Here is an 18,391-nt window from a genome sequence, read left to right on the forward strand (position 1 = left end):
ATAAAAAATAAGAGACGTCCCCCTCAGGCTTAAATCGCTGTCTTCGTAACAGTGGGCTTGTCAGTGGCAAGTGCCATAAGAAACAAACAAACATTCTTAAATCTCTAATATACATTGACCTTTCTTAGTGGCAGAGATTACTAAAAGGAATGAAACATATTTTTAATTTTTGATTCGCTAAGGATTCATTATTTTTTAACTAATCAAATAAACTTATTCATTCCTTTTTATTTGCATTCAGATTATTATGCTATTTAAGCAACATCATACCCTCTCAAATCAAAGTAAAACGAAAATTCGGAGAGACTTACTTGTAAATTTGCATAATATTTTGTGTTTTGAGATTCGTAGAATAGAGAAAGGTATCGAATATGCATTTGAGACTTCTTCTCACTTCTAAATTGGATGCAAAATTTGATATGGTATCGAAGGTACATATGGAATTTCATTCATAAGAATTGTTCCGTTTTAAGGATATCTTGTTCACATATACACGGACGCATTAGCTCTCTAATCTACATCAGTATTACCCCAAAATTACACTCCTATCTAAACTTTTCGTATTAAGAGATCATACTAAAATCACCCATTTAGCTTTTTACGTTCTAGAGTTATCGTATTCCATAAGCATATTGCTAGATAGTTTTCCTTTTCGCATAGTTAGAATGTTTAGTTAATTTAAAAGGATATGTGTGTATGGTTAGATCATGTGTGTGTGTGTGTGTGTCTGCATGTGTGTGTGTGTGTCTGTATGTGTGTGTGTGTCTGCATGTGTGTGTGTGTGTCTGTATGTGTGTGTGTGTCTGTATGTGTGTGTGAATGTGTGTGTGTGAATGTGTGTGTGTATGTGAATGTATGTATTTGTGTGTGTGTGCGTGTGTATGTGAATATGTGTGCGTGTATGTGAATGTGTATGTGCGTGTGTGTGTGAATGTGTGTGTATGTGAATGTGTATGTGCTTGTGTATCTGAATATGTGTGCGCGTATGTGAATGTGTGTGTGTGTGCGTGTGTATGTGAATATGTGTGCGTGTATGTGAATGTGTGTGTGTGTATGTGTATATGTGTATGTGAATGTATGTATATGCGAATGTGTGTGTGTGTGAATGTATGTGTATGTGTGCATGGGAATGTATGTGTATGTGTGTATGTGAATGTGTAAAATTTGTTTACATTTTGCTATATATTGGTATTCCTTTCTAGAGATAAATGATTTTTTTTTCGTTTTGTTTTGTTTAAGCATACCAGATAATCTTATATCAATCCTTCCCCTTTCGTACCTTAATTATTTTTATATAACCATTTCCTTCTATGAATCAAAGTTTCTTTATGCTGTTCAGTACTCACAAATCCAAGCAGTTAACTCTTTTCATACAATTCAAATACACAAACAAACGCTATCTCCTCATTTCACACGGGAGTTTTCTTCGATATTTTGATCCGCTGAAGTACTGATACCGATTTGAACATCCAAACAATAAAAGGTATCGTCGGCGGGTATTGTGCTGGTGGCTATCATTAAAAAGTGAGATAAAGTCCACTTCACTGATAAAGGTAAAGGACAACCGAGGATTTTCGATCCTTTTGACTTTCCCACGGAATCGAGATGTATTTTTTTCTCATGCACTCGGATTCCCAGCCCCGAAAGTTCGATGTCTTTGTTTGCGCTGTCACCTATGAGAGCCCGGTTTATCGCTGCATTTTGTTTGTTAAAAGTGGGTGAAATAAATCCTGTGATAAGATACGCCTTCATTCGAATTAAATGTTTGTGAAACATTTCTTTTATTTTTCTTTTGTATTTTTTACATATGAAATATAGAAAGTGTTGTAATTAAAAGATACGGTCATGACATTTTGATGAATACCATGTTTCATACATATAAGTCCGTAAAGCGCATATTTGAAATTACATAAGTGCGAATGATGAATGTTTTGGACGAAGCACTTGAACTCTGTGGTCCTACATCTCCGAGACCTGATAGTGAATTTTATTTTAAAAACCTGGATATTATTGGGGCCTTCGTTTTCTTTTTATCTGTAAAGGAATAATTATTTAATGGCATGGTAAAATTCATTCATTTATCCTTTCGCTTAACATAAACACACGCACTCATACATATATCTGTGTGCCTGTCAGTCTGAGCATGTAAACATTATGACTCTGATACGAAATAAACTTGACGGATGAAGTCTGACAGGCAGTTCTTTGGTTAAAATTGTAGCTTAATTCGAATTTGGGACGAAAACCTTAGTATGAACCGAGTGGCATAGCGCTGGTAAGTGATACAATATGATTATTTCACCCCAGTCGCCATGAGATAATTAGTGAATGTTAATGATGGTCAGTTTATAGTATTATTTTTTACGCCTTCATATTTGACTTTTAAAAAAATGTGCTGTTGTTTATATCCGTTGGTGCATTTTGCAGGTGACAGCCTCTAAGAATAGTGTCTAGAGAATCAATGTTCCCTTTGGCCCCAGACCGTTGCGGCATTGCATGCAGCCTGAGCATTTGAACAGGATAGCTAAGAAACGTAATTGGTAACTTCCATTAAATACTGTTTATTGGTTTATTACGAGAATTGTGAATATGTGTCAGATATTCACCGAATCAATCAAAGTGATTACTGTCTAACGATCTATTTAGTTCAATTGCGTAGTAGGGGTAAGAGGCATCAGGAACAAAATTCCCTCCCTCCCTCTGCTTCTGATGGATGTCACTAGTGGCTTAGAAGAGTAGATGGCGTCCGGGACATGGGATTATTTTTTTCATCAATTCTTTACACAGAAAATTTATAGGATTACGGAAGAACCATTGAATAATACTGTAACATTTTTGCTATTGAAATGTCTTGTTCTTTATTCGTTTTTAGTCCAACAGACAGAGCAACAAATGCAGAAATAGTGATTCGGCATTCGATTGTTATCGAAGGAGAAAGTTCAGTGTTTTCTATAGTTCCATAATTTCTAATTGGCCATTACTATTCACTGTCAATTAAGAAGTTTCAATTGGGGATTCGTGGCAGAATGTTTTGTAATGACAGTTGAAAACACTGATGTATTCAAAGTTAGGATCATAGATACTGAACCCTGTGTAACAGCTGAAATGGTAGATACGTGGAGAGAGCTGGAATTACTGCCACCGATTAATCTATTACCCCTTTATCAGTGGTTGTGGTTAGAATACCGCTTTAACCAAAGGCGCTCACAATAAAATTTACGGACCCAACTGGTTTATGAAAAACTTTATAAACATCTTTATATTATATATTAAAACAATCACATGCAAATTATAAGAGTTTTTTACAATCATTTTTCATAATCAGGGAAAGAATTTATGATCATTCCTCCTTTTGTTTCAGAAATTGATACACAGCATTAAGAGTATCCTCTAAGACTAGAGCATCTATATCTCCCCCCCCCCCGGTCACTACGCCACTACTGTGTGATTGCTTATTCTTAGCTTATTCCAGTAGCATTAAAGATGCGTAGAAAAGGTACAACAAAATATAGTCGCACAAACGGGATTAGTATTTGCTATTGTATACCTGCTTTTTCTGTGTATGCATGATTTTACAGAGGGTTACAATGCTGATTTAATTTAAACCTTGTTTCAAGTCATACTGTCATCCGTGAAGATCATACAACAACACAGGTGTCGTCCTTGCCATCTGACCGCGGTTTAAAATTACGAGGTCCATCCCTAAATAGCCGTAGTGTTGCTTTACAACGATACGTTAATATAACTAAACTAAACTAATCCGCAAATTCCTCAAATATTCTATGGATTCTGAATTAAATCAATAGCACAAAAATTTTCTCGAAATGAAAGATATAATCTAATTAGATAATAAATGAGGCAAATCAATTAAGAGATTAAACTTATCCCATATGAAAAAATGCTGTGGGGTGATGTAGCAAAATTATTGGGTTTGTCTTTGAATCGATGGTCCTATCTCAGTTATTAACTATCTATTACAGAAACAGAATTTTAATTCTGCTAACTTATTATTACACCAACTGTACTAGCAGACTGTACAGGGAAAGAATTCTGTTTATACAACATTTATATTGCCTTTAAAGGAAAGGTCAATATAGCATCAGATAAAAACAGCCCTTTTCCTTTTACTTCACACCTCCCTTAAAACAAATACCCTGTGGCGAGCTAATTTTCTTCTGGGGAAAAAAAGAAGGCATAAAACTCCAAAATCCCACGATTAGAAAAGGGCAAAAACAATTGTCGTTGTGAACAACAGGTAGCCGCCGAAAAGAATGAAGAAACGCGTTTTCCAAATCGTGGGAACTACGCTGAATTCGACAAATTGCCCGATTAAGTTGCTTCTGATTTCCCAGGACCATTGTTAAGTTGTTCTCACTCTCGCTACCCCCTTTTCTCCACCCTATTCTATTCGGCGACCACCCTACTTTTTTTTGTGCGTATGTGTATGCCTTCTCTGACGTGGCCCGAAGCGCGTGCTCTAAAGGCACCGTTTACAATAGAGCGAAAGATAAATTTCCTTTTAATGTAATTTTAGGGGAGGTTTGTTCCGAAGTATCCTGAATCTATTCAATGGAAATAGTTTTTTTTATGGTAGCTTTTTAAACACTTATTGATTTCGTCTTATCTTTCAGGTTCAATGTAAATCGAGACGAAGAAAGTACTTTTATATTGCTTAAGAAAAAAAAGATCCGAACAGTATCCACGAAATTGTCTTTTTCAGACCATTTAGTTAAATATGATAAAGAATCATAGACATGAACATACAAAGGAACATTTAAAAAAAATTATAAATATTCAATTACTCAATCCCAAGTATCTTTTTTTTTCTTCAAAAAATAAATAATATTAATGTGAAATATTGATTAATGATAACTAATGTTTTCCTACATTTTATTTATACTGTATTATTTTAATGTTTTGTTCTATTAAAACCTCTCAAGATTATTTTTATTCCTCGTAATTGAGATTGCTAGAGACACATACCGAGGGGAAAAAAAGCAGATATCTTAAATTCTCTATTCATTTAACTATAAAACACACATAAATATTAATTTAATTTTTAAAAAATACGATTTTCAAATAAAATTGAAAATGTCGATGTAAATAGAATTAAAATTTATAATTTAATTTTTATATTCTGGTAATAATGAAATGTGCAAACTCTTGCTGACAGAAATTCATCGCATTTCAATAGTTATAACAACTTCCTAACTGTTTTGGCGGACATGAAATAAAAGAATACCGAAAACTGCATGAGGTCCTTGAACGCCTTTAATGGCATGTATTAAAAAATAGTAAGGAATAATTGACAGATGGTAAACTGTTTCTACTAAGTACAGCTGACATGTTACATTATTTGCCAATACATCGACAATTTGATATAGAGGTTTGATAAAAGTTATTTGCGATTAAATATGCATGCTCAATTATGAATATTAATTCTATGATATACGTATAAATAGATCAACAGCTGGAGGGAAGACCATCGGGAAATGTCTCCTTAAATTTTCCAGCATACTCTATGATAAACTTGTCATGCTAGAGAACGGCTTGTATGAGACAATACAAGGCGTACAATAGTTACGAAATATTAATTTTTCGCTTGAATCTAACATTTTTTAAATTTTTTTCTGAATCTATCATGTTATCGTTGGCGAATTCTTCCGCGATTCATTCCTGGCATGTGATTAAGAATATTCGAAATTGGAATTTATGCTTTAGACACATTTTTATCAATCGATTGAAGCAAAGATTTGACAAAAAATTGCATTTGTAATCACAAAATCCAATACTAAATTTGATGAATGTAATTGTGTTTTTGAATTATTGTATTTAAATGTTTCTGAAAGTACAAACCGATAGACAATCAACCCTTTGTTGGATTTGGCTCAAATTTTGGTTGGTGTCTACACTATAGATGTTAAATCTGGGTACCGAATCTTATCTATCCAGCTCTTTTCGTTTTCTAGTTATTGGGTTAATTTACATTCGAACAATCGGACAAAAACGGACTACCTCCGATCAGATTTTACTCAAAATTTGATAGAAATCTGTAACTTTGGTATATCAAATTTCAACCGTCAAACACAAAAATGCTTTGATTTATTATTGTTACATGCAGATAGACAGACGAAAATATTCTAAAAGAGTGTTCTTCAAACTCAGGGGTGTCTAAAACGTGGACATTCTTCAAAATCTCCAGTTCGAATTTTTTTAACGATTACTGCATTCAGAGGCAGCGGTAGCAGGAGGGGGGAAGGAAGGGCAATTGCTCCCTGTTGGCAGCCTCACCCCCCCCCCTCCGGTCGGTGAGAGATTGAGAGAATTTCGTCTGCAAAAGTGTTCACCATTTCAGGACGGTTGTAGAGAGTTACGCAGTATAGAATACGATTATTTAAAGTCCGTCTTAGTTAATATATTATAAACAGTCCAAGTATCCCAAGTAACGGTTAAAGTATTTTGACTATATTCGACAAAATAATCAATAAGGTGGTAGGCCAATAATATACCGAATTTTGCTGATAATTTTTGATAGACCTAACTAAGAACTGAATGCAATGGATGTCGAAGATGTTAAGTTCTCAGATTTTCAGACATCTGATTCAAATGCCGTTCATTAAGCTTATAATTTGCACTAATTTTGGTAATATACAAGGTAACAAGTGAATAAGATATCGACAAGGTGATATTCTCATTTTGCTGGAAATTTTTGGTCGACCGACTATGAGCTCAATGCGGTGAATGCCAAAGACATTAAATCTGCATATTTTCAGACATTTGATTGAATTGTCGTTCATTTAGCTTATAATTTACATTAGATTAGGCAATATATCCGACAAGTGAATAAGATATCGCATTCTGCCGACAACTTTTGGGCGACCGATTATGAACTGAATGGGATGAATGTCAAAGACTCTATCCACAGATTTTCAGACATTTGATTCAAATGTCGTTCATCAAGCTCTTAATTTGCACTACTTTTGACAATATAAGCTACAAAACGACATGTGAATAAGACATAAGACATGTCCCCTTTTGTCAAAAAATTTTGATCGGTCGACTGAGAATTCAATGCGAATGGTTGTCGACGAGTCCAAATTTTCAGTCATTTTATTTAAATGTCATAATGTTCATTTACCATTTAATTTATACTAAATTTAGCAGAATAATCAATAATCTGGCCAATGAATAAGACGTTACATTTTTTCTGACTAATCTTTGTCCTTCGGATAAGATTTTATCACAGATTATGGAAAAAAATTGTTTTCGTCACTTCGATTACCTCCAATGGAATTATTAGAGAAATCGATGCTTTCATATTATTCCTGAATAAAACGATAGAGTTGTTTTCCATAATTCATCATTCAAATTCAAGTTCTAAAATGAATCTTCATCTTATTTATATAATTGTTACTTCCACAGTAACGAATTCATAAATTTATTTTATTCATTTCACTATGAGAATAGTCTAACTAAAATCTAGTTTGATGGTTAAACTAAATTTAATAAAGTACTCTTTTCTTTTGACATTCTTGTGAATATGCATGCTAAAAAGAGTTATCTTGCTATAGCCACATTATGTGAATTCATTATAAATCACTGAAGTAAGTAATTTGTATAATTGTAGATTAAATTTATTTAACAGTAAAATATCTGTTTTCTTTGCAATCGAATTTATCAGGCTACAATTATTACACTAAAAAAATGTTACCGACTGCAGTTGACAAGAAAAATAAATAAATGTTTGTGGTATGATAGCTTTTTAGCTACATTAAAAGAGTTTACACAAGTATGCACTCAATTTGTTAAATAAATAATTAACTATCTTCAGACTCTCCATTCAATATTATGACTATGTAATCGGGGAACGTATCGTTTATATATATATATTTTCTTTCAATTACTATTAGCGGCAAAATTATATAATTTCAGTTGCTTCTAAATTTTTAATAGACTTTGAATAAAGATGTCTTGATAAAAAGATGATTAAAATAGTTATTTTTAGAATATTCATAAATAACACATTAACCCCTTGACATTCGAATTTACTTAACTTCTTAATTAGATGGCAGATTTTATTTGGGACAATTATTGTTATTTTAATCCCTAGAATAATATAAGGGCATTTGAGGTAATGATGCATTTTAAAGTGATTTTTGCACTTTAAATTATTTAATGCTTTCACTTAATTTCAGATTTACTCAGATTTCACTTTTTAAAATTCAATAATTCCATGAGCGAGTCAGATTCGCCATTGTATACGAAGGGGTTAAGAAAAACCATTGCATGCAACTGAGGGAATAAAACTCAAATTTTTGTGTCAAAAATTTTAGTTTGCAAAAACTTTGAATTAAAAAAGTACTTAACCATAAAAACGCGTGCCTAAAAAGGAAGATAGAGGAATTCATATTCGAGATCTCATTGTTTTTTTAATAAAATGCATTGGTTTTATGAGCCTAAATATATCTTGAAAAATAAATGCTTGGGGAATCTAACGTTTAAGCAGTCCATTTTTCATATCTTACATAAAATAGTAAGTTTATACATAAATTTAGAAAATATTTTCTCCAGCCTTCTTAAGAAACAACATCATTGTATCTTTTTCGCATTCTATATTGATCGTGTCCGAACTATAGTAAATTTTTGTTGAGTACGTGCACTTATTCTCCTCGGATTCGAAACACTCTTGTCGCGATCCTTATTTAACAAATATTTTAGGTAGGGATCTACGCTGAAAAATCGATTTTTGGTGAAAACATCGAATATTTTTTTATTTATTATTTTGGATTTTTGAAAAAATTTATTTTACAAAACTTTTTCTTTCAACATTCTTTTTATATAGATTCCACGATAAGAGCATGCATTTGTTCATTTAGAATAACACGCCATTCTGGCACAATCTATGTAGCTATCTATATACTACAACCTAGAATAAAATAAAGTCTTATTTTTTTCTAAAATTAGATCTCAATTAGATGCAATTAAACTCAAGAGTCTCATAAAAAATAGGCTCAAATATTAGCGATATTTTGACAGTCGGTAGAAAAAACTGAGAACAACATTTTTTTTTTTTTTTTACAAATATATTACAAATTTTTAACAACGGAAGAAAGGGTCAGTATCTGAATAAAAAAGAAACTATATAATACTTTATTTGCTTTCATTACATGTAAAATTAATTATTATGAGTTATTTTGAAACCAAATTAAAGATATCTTGCTTGCCCCCCTGTCGGCAAATCTCTATTGCCGCCTCTGACTGCAATTTCTCTGTACTACGTATAGAAAGTAAAAATAAGATATTAAAATGCGAATAATAACTACAGAAATGTAATTCTAGATTAAAATATAGGTTGATGTAATTCTTGAAATATAGGTTGATTGTATTTTAGAACTGGAATTCTGTTCCTGAACAAAGATAATATTTTTTAATGACATATTTTTAGTTTTGGCATTTGGCAAAGGATTTTACAGGTGCTGGTATTGTGAGAATGAAAAATATATAGATACAAGAACTTAAAATGATAAATGAGATGCAAATTGAGATTAGAAATATGGCTTTGAAGATGAACGACATGCGACATAAATTTTCAGCGGAATTGAAAATGAATTCTTTTATATAAAAACTCAATTTTTCTAAATGTTGCCTGTTAATTGTAAAGAAAAAGAAAACATGAGGAAATTAAAACTGGCGTTTTAATATTGCCGCATTCAAAAGATGCAGTCGACTCTCTATGACTGTATGGTCATAGCACTGATCTCATAATCAAGAGATTGTAAGTTCTAATCCCGCTAAAGACAATGCGATTCACAGTTTGTGTAAATATTTAATTCCTTTATTTTATGTTTCCCTTTATTTCATGTTCCAGAAGATTCTGGACATATCTTTAGTTTACCAATGTTCTGGACTTTTCTTACTGCCTCCAGAAAAGTATTCTGGAACTTTCCCTGCTAGTATAAAAGCAGAATATTTGTCAGTCGCAGTTCAGAGTTGTGTTAATAAATTGGTTTAGCTCTACTTTGTGTGTGTGTGTGTGTGTGTGTGTGTGTGTGTGTGTGTGTGTGTGTGTGTGTGTGTGTGTGTGTGTGTGTGTGTGTGTGTGTGTGTGTGTGTGTGTGTGTCATTGAGTTCCACACTAAAGAACCTACGTGACAATATTATATATAGAAGCGGTATTTCACTAATATCTCTTCCCACAATTCTCTGTTGAACCGCCTTGAACAAAGGTGGATTTATTTATCAAGACAAAAGATTTGCTATTTCTCGAAAAGTAAAAAAAATTGATGACATTACAAGACAGTTTTGTTCAAATATTGAAATCAAGAAGATTGATCAGTATGAACAACCTATTATCACAAGTGAATATGAAAATATTTCAATGGTCTAATCAAATCAGATGCATATATTTCCGCTTCAAATAGTGCTACAGCTACGCTGCCAAAAGGTAAATTAAAAGTTAAAGAATCCTATAATAAACAACAAGAGTAGCAAATTCGAAGTTGTTACCAATGATATAAGAAAGAATTCGACTTATTTATTTTAAATTAACTATTTAAATTAAAACATCACTGACAAAGCCTGAATTTTCATGTGGCATAAGACAGTATGGACATTCTTCAACTTCAGCTTTCATCCGAGATTAGAAATTGTGAATAAACTACTGAGGATAAAAGCCATTTTGTATCAAGACTAAGTCTGAAGTTTCAATGGAAAATAGTAAGTGAATTTTAATTTTAAACATTTTAAACTATTTGAATTTACATTTTCTTTCATGTAATAAGACTTAAGCATACTTTCACTTTAATGTTTGCGAAAAGGATATTTGAGCCAATTATTGAAAATCCTTTTCTGGATTTCTACCGGTATGGTCAATCGGTTGTTTCGCATTCGCCTTTTTTGGAAAACTCAATAATGGCTGGATTTTTCATGAATTAATTTCTGGAATGACAAAAACATCATTGTAATTACCTGAACATTTTGTCTTAAACATGTACGGATTCTAATAGATGCCTCTCTTATGAATGTTCATGGTTTAAGAGCTAAAATTACTGATTTTTTGCATTTCGGCTTTAAAGATTACCCTACGATATGTTTAACTGAAATATTAATTCCGTAAAACTTTAACATAAAAAATAAACTTCCTGGTTAGTCTGAAATATCTATGACTTTCAATTAATAAGAAATAGCAGAAAAAGATGCTTTTGTGTATTGTAAATTTTTCACCTGCTTCTAATATTGATAAATATGTAAAGGAAATTTATTGTTTTGAGAAGTTAAATAGTTTTGTATACGATTATTTTGATTTACTTATAATTGGTTATTTAAATTGTGATAATTGTTTGAATCCCAATGTGAGAGAATAATTTAATTTTATGCATCTTTATAACTTGGACCATTTTAAAACTGTTTTTACTTGTAACAACAGATATTTGGATTTGATTTTGTCTAATGTTTATTTTAATGATATTTCAATCGATTTTTGTGATAAATCTTTGATTTTTGTCGACAATCATCTGTTGGTCTTGATTCATTTAAGGCTTGTCCACGCTAATAAGTGTAATGATATAAACAGCATTTATGAACATGACTTTAAAGGAGTTGATTTCTTAAATATGTAGTGTTGATCCAAGGGATTGCATAGTTCTAACGCCATACATTGTTTCTACAAAAACTTTTAATATTTTTTCCTTTTGATACACACAAATAAACAAAGTTATTAAAAAAGAAAATAATAATTCGTAAGTTATCTTTAAAAAATGGGGATTCGACTGTTGTCAAAGAATTTAGATCTCTAAGCTTTCTTGTTACAAGCAATATTAAATTTAATTATACTATATACGGGCTGCTGATCACTGCAAATAACTTAATATCTGAACCTTTTGCTCATATTTTAAAAATAATACATCCTCTAGTAAAATATTCAACAATAATGAATACAACGAAAATTATACGATGTCGCCAATGTATTTACTAGCTATTTTTACTCTCTCGCTTTTTTACTTTAAAGAAATGATGGAATATACGATATTTGTCTCTACAATTTGATTGAAAATGATACTATTACCTGTGAAGATGTGATTTTAGTGATTAAGGAATTGAAATCTTCTATTAGAATCAATTCTTGGAAGGGATAATGTACCTTCTTTTATTATTAAAACAAGTCTTAAATGTACTCTTCTAACTTGATTTAATCTGTTTAGAAACAAATGGATTTCCTGATATTTAGAAGCAAATTACAATGAGTAGTACTGTTCATAAAACGGGTAATGTGAGTGATAGTAAAAATCACTAACTCACTGCAAATTTTTATTTGTTTCTAAAGTGTATGTGTGTGTGTGTGTGTGTGTGTGTGTGTGTGTGTGTGTGTGTGTTGGCGCTCTACAGGCCAGGTCATTTGACATACAGCTATCAAATTTGGTACATGTATACCTTAGAGGTCGGGAATGTGCACCTGGAATCCCTTTTTTTGAAATTTTAATTAGAATTTTAATTATTAATTAAAAACTAACTTTCCCGCCAAAAAAATCTTCCATTTTCCCCTCCGCCAACTTTTCCGCCAAAACAATCTTCCATTATCCCCAGCGCCAAACGAGAAAGGCTTCAGTTTTTTTTTCTCCCAACAGTAATGAGGCTAGGGTTAAAATTTTTCGGCGGATTATTTCAATCGGTTATTTTCTTAATGTTTGATGCATTTAAAATTAAACATTGTTAATGAATCAATCTTTCAGATTCATTCTGAAGTACTTTTGAATTAAAATAAAACAGAATAAAGGAAATTAAAAATTTCTAATCCGCATAGCGTTACCCCAACTGGCGTTGAAAAAATCACGTATTTGCGTTACGTAACCGGCGAAGAAAATTCACGCATGCGCATTCTGTTCTGATTGTTGCCATGACAACGTTATCAATGGATGATTTAAATTATTTTTGGGTTAGTTGCATGCTTTTGTAAGTAAATTGTATTTATGTTAGTTATATATTTTTGTATATGCTTATAGTTTTAAGTACATCGTTTTTTAAGTAGTTTTTTTAAAACCTGTTTTCAACCGTTTATTTTAAACGATTCGTTTTATGTTCTTAGTGTTTGATGCATTTAAATTTAAACATTGTTAATTAATCGATCTGCTCATAATGAATCTGAGAAAATTTTGTTGACAAATTCTTGAGATATTATATAAATTTAAAAAGATATTCTTTAGTGCCCATAAAGTTTAAACGCTGAGTGACTCTATTTTCAGTAATCAGATTATAAAAAAATGCTTTGTTTCAGTAAAAAATATTATTATATTAATTGAAGATAAATTCTTTCCACTTTAATTTAAAGCATAAATTCTACGGGTGCTAACAGAAAATGAGAGAGATGCATATTACGTTATGACTGAAGGCCTTTATAATATTATGAATGAATTATATGATAATCAAAATTTGAAGTTTTAAAATATTTTGATGAAGAAGCTATTAAAGTAGAAATTGCATAAAATATTTAATTATTAAAATTTTAACGAACATTAAGATTGGCGAACCGGCTGGTCGCCAAAGGCGGCTAGTGTATAAAAAAGAAACTTTTCTATCAAGTTGAAAATTTTATTTCATCAACTCAATATGAATACATTCACAAACCTTCAACAATGATGTTTATTTGTTAACATAAACTTATTAATTATTTATTAATTTGAAAATGTTTCTCAACTCGATGTAATTACAATTTATCTTTTTCATAGACCTTTGATCCGATCGAATTTAATATTCTTTTAAAAATGTATAATATCAATTTCCATATTAATATTAATGCTTGATTTTATTCTTGTTAAAATAATCTTGTTCTATATGCTTAATTTAATCATAATGTTTCTCATAATTTTTTAAATACTTCTAGCGTACAACGAGTCTCTAATTTTGGATCTCTTTCTTATTTCATTTATTAATAACTTTTTTTTTTTGTATTTTAAATTCTTTGATTTTTTTTGATGATTTGAAATTTTTTAGGCTCATATGATCCTGTATAAATATTGCCATTTTGCAAAACGATTTGTATCAACAAGTCTATTTTGAGTATTGAGAAATCTAACACCATTGATTACATTCGGAAATCTCAATTTTTCATTTACTCTTATTAAATAAATAGATCTTTTTTTTTCGACATAAAACTTCATTTTTCAAAAACTTGTAGAAGATAACTTGAATTTCTCAACCGTAAAACAGAAGTATTTCCTAACTAACTGACTTGGACGGTTTTGTATTTCAGTATCGTGCAATCTAATAATGAATATTTCAATTTCATTTGGGATTCTTAATATAAAAATAGAATCGAAATTCTGAAGCAAATAAAACTGAATTTATACGCTGTTTGTAATCCAAAAATCACTGTCTTTATTCATATCATATATATCTTTGGCATTCTTACTTCGAAATTCCGACGTGAACTTTCTAGAATTCTGTTTTTTATAAAGTGGCATTCTGAGTTCTGTAATTTTTGTTTACCAGCTAGAATATTTTAAAGACAGCTTGTATGAAACGTGTTAGTCAAATTTAACTATGCAGCTAGACTCTCAATATATAAATTTTATAAAATATTCAAGTTTTCTGAAAAATTTGACATTCTTCATAAGTCTTTTGGTATTTTTAATATCAAATGTCTATAAATTTTTAATTTCTAAAGCACTTTTTAGTATTTTTATCATTAGTGATATTCGCTTTCTGAAATTTTAAGGCTTTTAAAGTTGATTGTATTCAACTTTTGGAAGTCCTTCAATGTTCTTTGATTTTGAGATTTGAATATATTTAACTTTTAAATCTCGTACATTCTTAATGTTTTTAGGTTCAAACTTTGCAACTTCTTAATTTTTAATGTGTGTTTTAAGATACTTGAGAAGGGGGGGGGGAACACTCACATAAACTAATTCCTATTAAAAAAGATCAATTTCATATTTTAGAATAAAAAAAAAACGATTTGATATGCTTGAATAAAAAAAAACTTAAGATTGAACACAAAAATTTAAATAAAGATGAATTTTTTTTCAAAGACTAAATACTGAAAAGGAAAAGGACATTTTTCCTATTACATGTCAACAATAATGTAGGATTAAATCGTTTATGTACAAAAAAAAAATGTATCCAACTGAAAAGTGTTTTTTTTAATATTTTGTTGAGAAACTGCGATCTATGAATAAAGACTACAACCCCGAAATATTTATAAACAGAGTTGATATCTTTTCAGATATTCCATTTTTTTTTTTAACTATGTCTTTTGTAAATATTATTTGCTACTGTTTACAGATGTGGAATTAGAATGTAATTTTCACTACAATTTTTTCCAGTTTTTAAACTTTTCAAAAAAGCAATACTCTCCTTTAACTTGAAAGAAGAGAAAAAAAAAAAAAAAGTTCAAGCAGTCCCGTCTTCGTGCAATCAGCTGACCTCAATGTTTTGATTATTCTAGTTTTAAACGCTTAACCCCACAGCCGTCGATAGCTCAGTTGGCAGAGCGGTGGACTGTAGGTGATAAGTAGCAGATATCCATAGGTCGCTGGTTCGACTCCGGCTCGACGGAAGTTTTTTATATTTGTGTATTACTTTCTGGTCAAAATTTTACACTAAAATAATGATCGAAACGAACTCACTTGATAGTAATAAATTTTTAGATAAAAAAGGGATAACCATATTGTGCGTTTTCTAAATTTTTATTATTTTAAATAATTTTTTTTATTATATTTTTTTTTTCGCATTTAGTATTTTTTATATTTTACTTAATAATATTTTGCCATTATCAGCAAAAAAAATCGCAAAAATTAAAATTTTTCAGTAATAAAATTTTGTTTTTAAGGTATCCGAACACTTTCGAAGCACTTTTTTTGAAAAACATGGTGTAGACATACTTTAACGATATTTCTGGATTTAAGATTACTAAAGATTATCAATAGAATGTCAATATTTTTAAATAAACATTAATAATTTTTGAAAATTGGTATTTAATAGCATATTTGTAAACACATTCTTAAAAAACTTTAAATTGGCTTCACCAAAAACTCACTCGCATCCGAACAAAAACTTAATCAAAATAAACTACATAGTCTTCTCTAGGGAATGAATTGCAAGAGTATGTTTATAATAAGAAATTAAAAAAATTAGAACCAGTCGAATATTTATCATGAAATTTTTAGTAAATTAAAATAGGCTGTAAATTTAAAAAAAAATTCACGTAATTTAAATTCTTTTAGTTTATTCCCTAGAAAATAGTATGAAGACAAAGTCCACCAAATTTCATTGTAATATGATAATTATATTTTGAGTTATTTGATTTGAAGTGAGCGAAAAATAAGTAAAAGTTAGTTTTGAGAAAAATGCATTTAAAGTGCAGTAACATGTTTTAATAATAAATTATGTGTGTGCATACTTAACATTCACCACATTTATAGGTTATACCTTCTTCCTCCTCAGCATTTAATAATTTTCTTTTTTTAATCATTTAAATTTTTTTACTGGTAATTTTTGCATTTGGCAGTGAATGTCGCCTAGATTTTTTTTTTTTATGCCGATTATTACAAAAATTAAAAAAATGAATCCAAAAGAAGACAGTGTGAAATTAATCACTTCTTTATTTGTAATACCCACCTTAACCCTTTAAAGGGCCATTTTTTTCTAGTCGTATTATGTTAAAATACTTTTAGGCTTGAAATTAGAATAAGAAAAGGGATTCATTTAGCTTATCAGATAAATTTAATTTGATTAATTAATTTGGTTAATTAATAATTAAGTAACAAATCAAGACACATCATTTTGTGTGAGATAAAGAACTGAAGCATCTAAATTTCTGTCTTTCTAAAAAAATTTGTCAGAACTGATGCCAACCTACATAAATTCATTCTACATAAATTCTTCTACATAAATTCAAGACTGATTAATTTGGGAAGCATACTTCCCACGGCTCTAGAAAGGGTTAAATCTGGACTCTCATTTAAGGAGCCTTAATTTAAGTTAACTCTAACAAGATTACTTTTGGCATACTTCTCTTTGATTTTTACATTATGGTACATTTTGTGTTTAGCTTCGTTGTATATAATAATAAAGGAGAAGTGTTCTCTCAATATTTTTTTCATGTGCCCTCTAATAAAGGTGTTATTTCCTTATCCTCGAATTAAATTGTGAACCTTGGGTAAGGCTGCGGAAACTTTGCGCGACACTAGCGAACAGTAGATCATGCCAAATATTGTATTGGCATGAATATAGCACTTTTATTAAGTCTATTGAATGCTGTTAAGTGATTAATCCCTGGCATGTTGTTAATACACAAGAATCAGAAAAATAAATATGTATTTAAAACACCATTTTTTCGAACAATATAAATCAAAATTTGATTTAAAATTATAATTGTAATCACAAGATCACATACAAAATTTCATTTAAGTCACTGCGTCTTTGGGTTACTGCTTTTCTATGCATTCAAAAGTACAGGCCGACGGATGGTCAACTTTTAACAGACTTGATTCAAAATTTGATGCAGATTTACATTTCGGATGATGAACCTGTGAGCTTACAAACGATATTTGCCTAGCTCTTTACATTTGGAAGTTGTCGAGTTCATTTATATTTGGATAGCCAAACAGACTTCCCGTGAATGGATTTCGTTCAAAATTTGACAGAAATCTACAAATTTGGTGTAAAGCCGAAATACCAAATGTCATTCAGCGAATTCAATCGTGTTCATAGACAGACATAATTCCAAAAATGTATTTTTTGGACTTTTAAAGGCATGTAAAGTGGGGATTCCACAAAATCAGGGATACGACTTTTTTTACGATTATAGTACTTTCTCTTTGCATACTTCGTATATGAAAGAGTAAAAAAATAATTAATATATTCAATAGAACACTACCTAATAATTCATCCGATATACATTTTTAATTTTGGTGTAAAGGTGGTTATAAATAGAAATTCGTTTTCAAACTTGGTGCGTGCTTAGCTTTATTGTAATGAAAAGGCAGGCAGATACTGTTCAGCAACGGATTGTAAAACCCTCCGCGTTTTTGCGCATGCGTTAAGATGGGTTTAATTTTTCAAAATAGGGGTGAAAGGAAAGATGAAAGGAGGAGATGTTTACATTTACTAATAGTATCTCATAGGAGAAATCCAAGGTCAAAAGGAATACTGTAAATGCACTCATCGTTCCGTATCTCACCCTTTAATGAGATGGAGTCGTCGAAATATGATCGTCTCAGAATTCGTTGACGAACAGTAGACGTAATTTTGTTGTCTTTGAAAATTTGTCACAAATCGACAATTTTGGTGCTAAAAACCGAGTGCCGAGTACATTTTATCCATTTAGTCCAATACGTGTTTTAGTATATTGACGTGTACAAGGACAAGAAGACAGATCGATTTCTTTCAGACAGAA

General features: G+C 30.6%; 1 non-coding gene across 1 annotated transcript; it reads left to right on the forward strand.

Annotated features, from left to right (window-relative positions):
* The first annotated feature begins 15,461 nt into the window (after positions 1–15,461).
* Trnay-gua (transfer RNA tyrosine (anticodon GUA)) lies at positions 15,462–15,550 on the forward strand. Its single transcript is given in 2 exon segments — positions 15,462–15,498; positions 15,515–15,550. It is a non-coding gene; the product is annotated as a tRNA-Tyr (tRNA).
* Positions 15,551–18,391: the final 2,841 nt, after the last annotated feature.

The sequence above is a fragment of the Argiope bruennichi genome, chromosome 8, assembly GCF_947563725.1.
Source record: "Argiope bruennichi chromosome 8, qqArgBrue1.1, whole genome shotgun sequence".
Classification (NCBI taxonomy): Eukaryota; Metazoa; Arthropoda; class Arachnida; order Araneae; family Araneidae; genus Argiope; species Argiope bruennichi.